We start from the raw sequence: 12,553 nt of genomic DNA, 5'->3' as shown, positions 1-12,553 counted from the left end.
CTGAATCATTAAACTCGGAGAAGCAATAAATTCAGTAAATTCAAATTGAGGTTAAGCCAACAACAGAAATGATTTTACCTGTTTGCTTGAGGAAAGTACCTTCTAAAATTGCAGTTTACTTTTCAAGGCTCATTTAAATTATATATTTTGATAAGCGTATAATCTACAATTATGTGGAATATAATTGTTTCTAAAAACTGACCGAATAATTCAAAGCACAAAAAAAATCATGTAAAAACAATAATAATCTAAACAACACAAACTGCAGTTGGTTTATCATAGAACTTCAGACAATATAGCCTCTTTCAGAGGCTTTTAGATTTTTTTTATTTTTTTTTTTTTTATTTGCCTTTAATAGCAAATTTGCATTACACAACATCAACAGAACCTTTAATGATGCAAAACAGAATGCATTTTGCATCTTATTATATAAAGCCAATTTATGTGCTTGAATAAACTGACTGAAACATTCATTTGTTTGCACTTTTCATTCATTTCATATGGCTCTGAAGTGGATATTGTATGCGTATGAAAAAAAAAAAATATTAGCGCTCGCTCATTAAATGTTTTTGCAAATCAATATGCCGTGCACCCAGTAGCGAGGGGGAGGAAGCCAGGCGGCTAAACTCCAGAACAGAGACAGCTGCCTGAAGTGCACATAAAACTTATTTATTCAGCCAGTGCATATCCTCCTAATTATTCTAGTCTTAAGCAGACTATTTAAAGGTGCCACAGCGGCTGACATTTAACAGCCTCCAACTGTTTCACATGCTAAGGACAATAGGGTTTAAATGCAGGGAATAATTAATAATGTTTGTCAGGCAGACTTAAGAAAGGCAAGTCTCGTATCGCTGAAAACGACACTCCTCTTCACATCAATAATGACCGATGCCTGAGCTTTCGCACACGTAGAGACACATTTTCATGTAATTGAGATACTTATGGTAGTTCAAATTCATGTATAACTTCATATAAGGATTCATATTTTGCCCGGTCTCCTCTTGAGGCCAGCGTGGTGAAATCAGAACTACTGCTGCTCCTTTCTTCTTTTCATGATAATCTAGAGATTGTTGTTTTTATGTATTTGCTGGTTGAATTCATGCTGGGAATGGAGGGGAGTCGTACTTAATGGTTCATTGTTTGTTCCTTCCTTTGTGAGTCATTGTGCAGAATTATTGTACTTCACCCTGGAGTATTATTATGAGCTGTGCAACTTGTGCCCTCTGGATTAAGTGAATCACAATGATTTTTGCCCAGTTGATGCATTATTTAGTTGCCCACCACGCACTCAAATTTGATCTATTGCTCTGACCGATATTACAGCTGTTTTGGACTTTGCTTTCCAGACAAAGGTTTTCATGTAAGTTGTGCTATTCACAGTCAGCCATGATTCATTTACTGAATGAGCGCAAATATCCGTTAAAAGTCAAGATATGGACACTTTTCACAAGCGGAAGTTTCTGTGACTTTCCAAACTAGGGAAGAGATATCGAGAGATTGATTACAGCAGTCAGAAGAGAGAATGATGTGAAATTTGCCGCCAATCCATCAGCCGTTGTATTAGAAACAGTAATGCAGCAGTGTTATTTCGTGTTTATAGTGTTATAATTGTATATTATAAAAAAAAAAATTCTAATATTAAAGATGAAATGTTGATAACTGTGGAAGCACATCATCACGGTCTGTGAAAAGGGTCCATTGTAAAGCAAGAATTATTCAGCTGGTCATGTGATCTCAACATGGTGGCCCTCATGAGACAACCCGCTCCATGTAAAATGAAACAGATTTTATTAGGCTGTACTGATATGAATGGTGCCTCCTGGGACATTTCAAAAGCACTATTCATTTATCGATGTGTAAAAATTAATGAATGCACCTTTAAGTCTGCGGTTTTAAAACACACCTTAAAAAAACATTTTTCGAAGTTGTAAATAAAACTATTGTTATTCACTTTTAATTAAGTTTGTTACTTGCTGTTTCTTTGTAATTATTTGTGCAATTTCTGAGTGAAAATTGTTTAAAAAAAAATCTATTTTTTTTTTTTTTTTTTTTAGTTTATGAAATGCATGAAATATGAAGTATTTTTAGCAGCTAGTGCTGTTACCAATACAGGAAAAAAATCACCTGAATGCCTTGCTAACTATTTACTGCTCTGATAGTTTCACCACTCATGCAGCTGCACAAATTCAGTATATAATCATTTCAGCTTCACAGCTGCACACTTTATTTTTATACACATTATATTTGTTCAGGCAGTATACGCCAACAGAGCAAAACTTATATATATATATATATATATTTAAAAAAAATCCATGCTGCAATATTTTGGCCAAAAGCTTCTTTTTAAATAATTTGTTTTCCTTTTTCAACTTCATGTTAGAAGAAAGCAAGCATGGGAGAGTAGGATTTGTGCTCACTTAAGAAGTAGTATTCTTGCTACCCAGTGACTCATTCACCTTGAATGAGAACATACTTCACATCTGAGTCACTGAGGTTACACCCCTCGAAAAGTCATCAAGATTGCACCCTCGGCAACAGTAACTCAACCAGTTTCTCTGCAGCAGTTTGATGCTGCTGCCACTACGATTTCCACACCCAAACTATCTTTTTTCTCCAGAGCCTATTTTCTCAAGCAACATAATACAACAACATTTGAGAAAATGAAATAACAAATCCATTTAGTTCTGTATAGTAAAAGTAGTTTGAACTCGTTGGTTGTAGTTGCACACATTCACCATGGACATAATGACAGTCCTGCACACTTTAAGATTGGACGTCATCTCTTTTCCTCTTGATGCTATAAGATGAGGGTTATTTTGCAGAAAATGGTAATGGTAATATGTTTGAGGGGAAATGGACGCAAGAGAAAATCTTGCCCATCAGCAGTGTACCTTAGCCAAGGAGATTCAGTGATATGAGTCACCAGAAATATGCATTTGAAAACACCCTCTTTCCTTCCTTTACATAGAGCGCTGATCCCATTGATAATGCTTTTAGTCTGGGTGTAGTAAATGCACTTGCCCAGGCATACATTTTGTAAATGATTTCAAATATAATTTTGCTGTGCTCTAAAGGAGGAGTCATTATGAGAAAGATTATCCCCTTTCAATCCAATCACTGCTTGGGTCATATAAGTTTCTTTAGACCTGATGATGTAAATAATCAGTTAATTGTTAGAGATTACATGCCTATGAAGACTTTGCAGGTGCTGAGTTATATGGCTTTGTATAAACAGACAGATGCATATTTTAGGGAAGGGTCACAATGGCTGACTAATGGCCTAGTTCTGAAATAGCCGTTTGGTGATATCAGGTAATGTATCTGGAGTGTATGTACAGTACATGCAGATCGATCATCCATCTATCTATCCATCTATCCATCCATCCATCCATCTATCGAGAAAGATCTATGGATAGAGATAGACAGAATGCAAAGACGTTTAGATTGTTACAAAAATTCTTTTTCAAAAATGCTGTTCAATAAACTTTCTATTCATCATAAAATCCTTAAAGAAATGTATCACAGTTTACACTAAAATATAAATCAGCACACATGTTTTCAACACTGATAATAATAAATGTTTTTGAGCATCAAATCAGCATATCGGCTTGATTTCTGAAAGATCATGTGACACTGAAGACTGGAGTAATGATGCTGAAAATTCAGCTTTTCCATAAAAGGAAGGTATTACATTTAAAATAGAAAATAGAAAACTGTTTTAAATTGTAATAATATTTCACAATATTTGCTGTGTTTTTGATCTCAGAGACTTGTTTCAAAAACACACACACACAAAAAATCCTTACCAACCCCAATACTTAATACTTGTTTATACTTGTTCAAAACAATCACATTAGCAAAGTTTGTACTATTTTTTGGTTTTATATGTGGTTTAATGTTGATGATCACGTTATTTTTCATATGCACATGCAATTGTTTGTTTCTACTTCTTCGCCTGTTTTAATCAGGAGATTCAATACTCTTTCAGAAGATGAGTAATAGCTCTCCCCACCCACGTGTGAAAACACGGAAAGCCAATTGCGAGTGGAAGCGTTGTCTCATTATGATGGAAATTTCCATCAATTAATAGGCTAGTCAAATAGTCAAATGATTGGACATTTTTTACAACATTTGTTCATTTATAAAGGTAGACTATGTATAAAGTTTTGCTTTCCCTGTTTAACAAAATAATGCAAACAGCATTTGTAATGATTTGCATTATTTAAATGATTCTCAGAAACCTGTAACAATGACACAGGGGTAAAAGAATTAACAAAAAAGGGTCAAATAAACATCACATGGTTTCCTCCTTGCTCTAATTTGACATTTTCCACAAACAAAAGAATAGCCTACATATTTAAATCTGAATAGTGCATCTATACATGTTATTCAACCAGTTCAGCATCACATTGATTAAAGATTTTCCCAAAGCATTACATTTTAAGCTCTAAACAAAGCCATTTTTAAACAACTACGAACTTCTGTCAATAAACAGCCATAAAATCTGGGAAACTAAACCCATGTCCCTCCAGAGACACATCTATCCGGTCAGTGACTAATATCAAAGGTTCTCAGAGTGGAAAGCCATGCCTACAACATGATGCAGCAAACCCTTGATCATCCCCTGCCTTCAAGTATAATGACCGAAAAGGACTGGAATGGGACTGCCAATCTGGGTTGAGTCTGTATACTCAAAAAGGTGCAGCAGATTGTTCACTTCATTCTATATTCAATTAGGCATAAAAAAATAGATTTACGTCATCCTGGATTAAACATGCCGCCATCTAGAGAGTTGTGAAGGGAAATGGCCAAGCGATGAAGAGACTATGACAAAATGCAGCTGGTCTAAAACGCAGCAGCTAGAGTTCTTACCAAAACCAGGAAGTATGACCATATTAGCTCCGTTCTGTCAACACTGCATCTTATACATTTTAAAATATTGCTGATTACTTGCAAAGCAGTAAATGGTTTAGCTCCGCAGTACTTGAGCGAGCTCTTAACGCATTATAGTCCTTCACGTCTATTGCGATCTCAAAATTCCGGCCAGCTGATAATACCTAGAATATCAAAATCGACTGCTGGCGGTAGATCCTTTTCCTATTTAGCGCCAAAACTTTGGAACAGTCTTCATTGTCCTTGAAGCAGACACACTCTGTCAGTTCAAATCTAGACTAAAAACACATTTCTTTGACCTAGCATACACATAACACATTATAGACTTCTATAATTCAATGTTAGGCTGCATAGATTAGGTCAGCCGGAACCGGGAACAATTCCCATCAATCCTGATGTACTTGTTACATCATAAGAAGAATGGCGTCTTTGCTAATATTAGTCTCTCTGTTTATCCCGAAGTTTACCGCAGTCCGCCGAATCCAGGCCGTATCCAGATCTGATGAAGGACCTGCGCCTGGACACGACAACAATGCAGTCCTGAAGTGTCAACTAGTCTCTCCCTTGTGAAGGCCTCCTTCCCTTTACCTCAGTACAGATAAAAAGTTGTTGGGATAATTCCGGTTCACGTGGCTACGCGGAAGCGCTAAAAATTCTGTATTATAAATTTTAAGGCCAAACAAGTAGTTGAAGGTTGGTTTGTAAAGAAGGACTACACATCTGCGCACATATATATTCAAACGCGCATACCTATAGACTAAATACGCATATACACACCATCAGCGTTCTCACAGGTTCACGTTTTTAAAGTTTGCGCAGAGAGAACTTAAGGGTTTTCTGTTAGAACGGTGTCGTGTTGCGGCCCCTAAGTTAATAACTAATGATCGTTGCAACGGAAGTGAATCAATCAAAACTAACTTTAGCTGGACAATAACTTTATTCTAGAGCTGCTGTAAAGCCAAAACAATCTATGTTACTTTAATTGCATATTATCACTGTAAAGCTGCTTTGAAACAGTCTTTGTTGTTAAAAGCGCTATATAAATGAAGGTGACTTGACTTGACTTGACTTGACTATGGGTGTGAATGGCACATGACATTAGTTGACTTAACTGATCCTAGTAACACCAAGATATTTAATTTTCTCAATCACCCTCATGATTACCTAACAATATTGTAAAGGGTTCAGAACACTGTTCACTGGACAATGATTATTTCAAATTCAGGCATTTGTACAACAGGATTTACAGTTATCACAAATCTGAGTGAAATATGACATTTTCATTGGTTTAACAACATGTGACTTCTAAATTGCTTTACATTCACTAGCATTGATTTACTAGATGGAGGAGAAATAATAGACAAAATAAAGAAAAGAAAAAACTGCTGTCAGTGAAGTGGGGGTTGCCCATTGAAACAATGTAGCTCTTTGTGATATTTTTACATTTTGAAATCACAAGCTTATGATTCATCAGGACTACCCATACCAAAGCTGAACATAATTTATTCCACATAGGCCAGAGAGAAGTGCAGGAAGAGAAAAAGCAAGAGAGGCAAACAGAGAGAGAGAGAGAGAGAGAGAGAGAGAGAGAGAGAGAGAGAGAGAGAGAGAGAGAGAGAGAGAGAGAGAGAGAGAGAGAGAGAGAGAGAGAGAGAGAGAGACAAGGAGAGAGGGAGAGACATGAGTGTAGCCAAAGCCCAATATTGAGAGCTGATTCCAACTTTCCCCTCTTCCTTGCACGCACTGACACACAGTTATTCCCTAATGTTCTGGGAACAATTACAGTTTCCGAGGTTTAAACAGGGACAGAACGTCCCCATATGCGTCAGTGACACCTGTTTGAAGTGGTTACCACAGCCATACAGCAGTACCTATTGGTCAAAACAAAGTTATAGGGCTGTCGACCCATGGTTTTAATTCAAAATCCTTAACTTACAAAAATGTACTTACCTTAAATTACATTTTCAGTGAATTATTCATTCCAGTTTTGCTTTAAAACATGAGCTCTGTCATATTCTGATTGTTTCTGAAGAGCGTGATACCTCACGTATCGCGCTGTGTGAAATAAAGACTGAACTGTACATCAAAACATCCCACCGACCACTGTATCGCCAGATGATATGCAAACTAAGATTTTTGGCTTGATAAAGCAAACCAGTGTCTCGCTAATAAAGTTTTTTAATAAAGAGGATTGCAATCAAGGTAAAGACGATTGCAGTTATGTACAGGAGTCGTACAGTAAGCATGCGTGAGTCCGTTATATTGATACACAAAAAAGCCGTGTATGTGCACTCTCCATGCACTGAACGTACATTCTATTTATGCACAGATACATTTCGGTACATTCACATTGTTTCCACGCATAGGATGATGTTTTGATTTGTCATGTGTATGTTGCTGTGTTTAGTCATTCTGAATTTATCCGTGTACTGTAGTAGGCATGTGCAGTCAGGTCAATGTGTCGTTTAGTTTTTTTTTTTTTGGCATCTCCATGTGGTCCTGTTGGCTATTGCAACTTGACATGTCTACAGTGTAAACAAGCTCTTAGCTGTTGCACTGTACACATGTACTACACAGTGAATTCAGAACTTCATGGGTGCTTTGGTGTGCATACATTTATCTCCTTATATATCATTTGGTTATTTGGTGTCCTTGGAGTCTCCAAATTGCCCTCCTTTTTTGGAAAGACAACTAAATTTACCTTGAAAAAAGCTTGCAGAAAGAATCACCCTTCAATCTAATGATTTACTTTGTTGGATATAGCAAATTATGACAGAATGAATGCGTTAAACAAGACGTATGCTTAATTCCACGATAAGTGTGCGATTAATCGTGATACAATTTTTTTATCTATTGACAACCCTAATATACAGTATATAAAAAGTATAATTTATTTATTTATTTTATAAATTAAATAAAATGCAGGTTGAAAACCTCAGACATATCCCTATTCTAAAGCTGTGTGATTCAGTATGATTTCCATCATCAAAAAAAAAAAAAAAGGAGAGTCTGGAGAGGCTCTGCCAAACTTACAGTAATGATTACTGGCATAGAAAGTAGCATTACATTCTGGTTTCTGTTAGCCCGCAATGTTATATGAGGGACTGTTTATTGATGCACTGCATAGCAAAAAATATGTTTTTTAAAAAATGTACAAAAAGATGTGTATCTACCTTAGATCCCCAATTGGTAGTAAATGAATAAGCCGCCTGAGTTTGGTGGCTGCCAGGATTGCATGTTAATGATGACAGTGATCCATCCCATGATAAAGCAGCTTACTAGGCCCACCCGTATACTCACCCTGAGGGTAATATGTAAAAAACAATGTGGCACTTCTGAAAACGCGAACGCGATTTTTGTTGTTGATATTTTGCTCTAGTTCATATTTATTTATTATTATATTTACATACAGTATTTTTAGATATATATATATACTGTATATAATATATATATATATATATACACATATATATTTTACTTCGCTAATTTAAACTCTAAAAGAAAACAAAACTACTCCCTAGCATTTAATGGTTTGTGAAAAGAAAGCTAATAGCTTATGTCCATCGGCAGTGAACCTTTTTTTCTTAGAACAGTTTTCTTAGATGATCAAAGATTAATGATCATGTTCTAGCACAACAAAAGCTTCTTAGGAGAGCAGTGACTGGATAAACCCAAGCTCGATAAATGCAGCTCTCAGCAAAAGGCCAAACGAGGCTATCATTCACCTGAAACTTGTTTTTTGGTATCTATCATCACATCCACCTCGAGCACGCCAACCAGGAACACACGGAAACCACCCCAGAGTCCAACCCTAAACGCAGATGCATCATGGCTACTGTGTGCACTCCCCCTCTGCCCACCCATAGACCGCCCTGTCTCTACCCTAACTCTATTACCAATCTCTAGTGGGAGCTACAGTCAGATACCGACCCGTTTCCAAACCACAAAATGACTCATATGGAAATGAGAGGAGGACATTAACCCAAATGAAGTGAAGGGAGGAGGGAGTCAGAAGGACTGAAATAATAAACCGTACACCGTTGTCAAATGTGCACGGTGGTCTGACTGAACTTGTCTTTTTAATGTTGCTTTTTCCTCTTGCTAAAAGGATCACTTCACTCAGAAATTCAAATCCTGTCAGTATTTACTTACTTTCATGTTCATGTTTCAAAGCCTGTATGACATTTGTTCTATTGTGGAACACAAAAGATGAATTTTTGATGAATATAATGAAATATATCAATATAATGAAAGTGAATGTGAATAAGAGCTGTCAAGCTTCAAAGGCGAAGCCTTGAAGCATCATTAAAGTTAAATAATACATAAGACATGTCTATACGACTTTTGTGCTACTGTATATTTTAGCCCAATAGGAACTGGCAGTGCCGGGACTCGAACTCAGGTCATCTGAAGCGCAACCGTGCTATATGTCAGAGCGCTACCCATGAGGCTAAAATTCCTTTTAATTGAAAATTTATTTTTTATCGTGTCAATTTACTTTTTATTAATCATTTTGGTAACACTTTCTATGAAGTCCATGGTTATAATGAATTATAGCTCCCTTTATACTTATTGATAAGTATTACTTTTCTATAACTATATGTATAAAGACTCATTAAAGACCTATACTGAATTATAAGAACAGTTATAGTTACATTTATATACAGTATATTTTTATAATTACTTATAAGTCATGCATTTGCTTTTTCAATGCGCATGCTCATAATCCATTATACACTGATTTATAAGTATTACAGTCGTATGGTTCCATGAACGCAATTATAAAAATGCAACTTGCATTGCTATAATGTTATTATATTGTTATTATTAAAATTATCTTGTATTATGACTTTTTAGTAATTTAGATTTTTTTTATTTTTTTTTATTAATCTTATAACTACTTATTGTGAGTGATAATACAGTTACTAACCTCTATAAATGCATCATTGATGGCTTTAAGTAAAGGAAAAACATAGGATGCAATTTTCCTAAAGCAAATGTTAAGAAATCATGAAGATTTGCTCATTATACATTTTAAGTTGTTTCATGTAAATGTAACTAATGAACAATAATAAAATAATTGGGGAAAAAAACAGAAATCATTAATACAAACAGTTGAAAATGTATCATACAAGCAAACACTGCAACAATATTTTTTAAAGTATAATTTCAAACTGCTATAAGCAATACCATGCATATGGCTGAGGAGATATAGATTTTAACAAATTAAAATGACCATTCATGACCTCAAATGCAAACATTAGCCATTAAAGACATAATTGATAACTAATTGGTACAGCAAACAAGTGCCTCTGGAACTATTTTATATTTAGACGTTATATCAGTGCATAATGGATTATGAGCATGCACATTGAAAAAGCAAATGCATGACTTGTAAGTAATTATAAAAAATAACTGTTCTTATAATGCAGTATAGGTCTTAATGAGCCTTTATAAATATAGTTATAGAATAGTATGCTTATAAATAAGTATTAATATGGCTAAGCATGGACTTCATAGAAACCAAAGAAGAGACCTTCAAAATATGGATATCAATCTGTTAATATTATTTAATAAACCAGCATGTACTTTATAATACAACATTAAAGTACAGCAGATGCAGGTTTTGCATATCTCAGTCTAACAAGCCCCTTTGTGACAGAGGTCATGGCAAATTTTGAGTGAATCACAGTCTTCAGGTTTGTTTTGAAATGACTCATTGTTATTAGCAACTATCAAAATCCCACATCACTAAATATCCAAACAGGAAATGGAGGAACCACATCACCCTCCATGTGAGCTAAATCCATAATCTCAATCACTACTCTCTCCATCACTCACAATGCATAGGATGTGAAAACTAATGAGGTCATTTCCAGAGCTGTGGACAGAGGTGCAGAGAGCCAGTCTAAGGGCTGAACACACTGTTACTCTGAACACACCACAAGTTTTCAACACCAGCCAGGCAGCCATTATTACAAAAGAAAGAGAGGAAAACAGACAGGCAATGAAAATGGAGTTGTTTTCACACTTAGGTCTTATGGCTACATATAGTCCCTCAGCACATCGCTACTGGGGTGTGAGAGAGAGAGAACACAAACACAACTGAAACATAACAGCAAGGGCGCTAGGATCCAGTCAAAACTTTCATTAAATGTTAAAGAGTGAAATTCTGATTATTTGATTATTTGAAAGTGGAAACCAGAATGTAAAACGGAGAGAAAGGGAGTTATCATGAAAACTGCACTGTAAAAAGTGAACATTTGAAATTGTTACCTAACAAGGATCATTCACCCAAAAATAAAAATGATGTCTTCATTTACACACCATCATGGTGTTTCAAACCCGCATAACTTACTTTTTTTTTGTTTAATGGAAGAAACTAAATTAAATTGAGACGCATTCTTTTACACAATTAAATGAAGCCTTTTCAACAAAATTTGAAAAATTTGTTCAAATTAATGTACTAACTTGAAATCATTTAGTTAATTTAGTTATTATGCAATGAAAATGAGAACGATTTGAACTCAGATCGCCCACACACATCAGACCACATGCACTGCCTAAACTGTGCTGATGAATTTAATAACTCTAATTTAATAACGTATAAAATAGCATTATATTGCTACATATTGCCATTACATATTTTAACACATTAAAATGTTTGGCGTTTTACCAAAATGGCTTCTTTTTTGGCATAGCAAGTCAAGTCAAGTCATTTTGTATAGCGCTTTCACAAAACATGTCATTTCAAAGCAGCGTTACAGAAAATAATTCATTAAGGTCTTAAACCTTAAAGCTCCAACAGGAATTCAAGAAATAGACTTAATTTAGAGTACTAAATTTGTGTAATTTGTGTAAAGACATAGATTGGATAAAGAATTGAATAAGATATGGCCTTTTTTAAATTACTAGTCTATAATCTTTAATTAAATAATAATAATAATAAAAACTATAAATAAAAATGGCACTGAACTTGTCAGCCAATGATCACAATGCATTTTCATTATGGAAAAGATCAACATGTTGAATCCTCTTGTGTTCCATGTGAAAAGTTTCACTCAACATGCGGGAGGGTAAATGTTGACAGAACTTTCGGTTCGAAACAAATGATCTGTGGAAGGACTTAACTGGACTGACCAAATTTAGACATGTGAATGGGTGTGGAACGGGTGGAAATTTCTCCAACAGCATTATAGACAAACAGTTTAAATGCATAATAATTGTGGTAAGTATAACGTTTATTAAAATGCTTTTCTCCTTTTGTATATTTTTGTAAAATTCATAAAGGAAATTCATTTGTGTGACCTTATTCAGGGTTAGTAATATTAAATAATTTCTTTGTTTAAAACCATCTTATTTATATGTTACCACAATAGGTTCAAATAGGTTTTACAGGCTGGACATAGTTCATGGATAGTTAAACTGATTAAAATATTAAATAAATAAATAAATAAATAAATAAATGTTAATAGATTCTGACATTATTTACTCACTCTTATAAAACGGTTAGTTCCAATCCTTGATTCTGATTGGTCAATAGCTGTGCTTTATTCACGATAAAACACGGCTATGACCGCTTAACCAACGGTTCTATTTATCACTGCGCCCTTAGCAACACCCTTAGCAACCACACGTATCAACATAAACATAGAAAAAA

Source organism: Scardinius erythrophthalmus (assembly GCF_964197995.2).
Source record: "Scardinius erythrophthalmus genome assembly, chromosome: 9".
NCBI lineage: Eukaryota > Metazoa > Chordata > Actinopteri > Cypriniformes > Leuciscidae > Scardinius > Scardinius erythrophthalmus.
The sequence above is the reverse complement of the archived record's forward strand: the minus strand, read 5'-3'. Positions refer to the sequence as shown.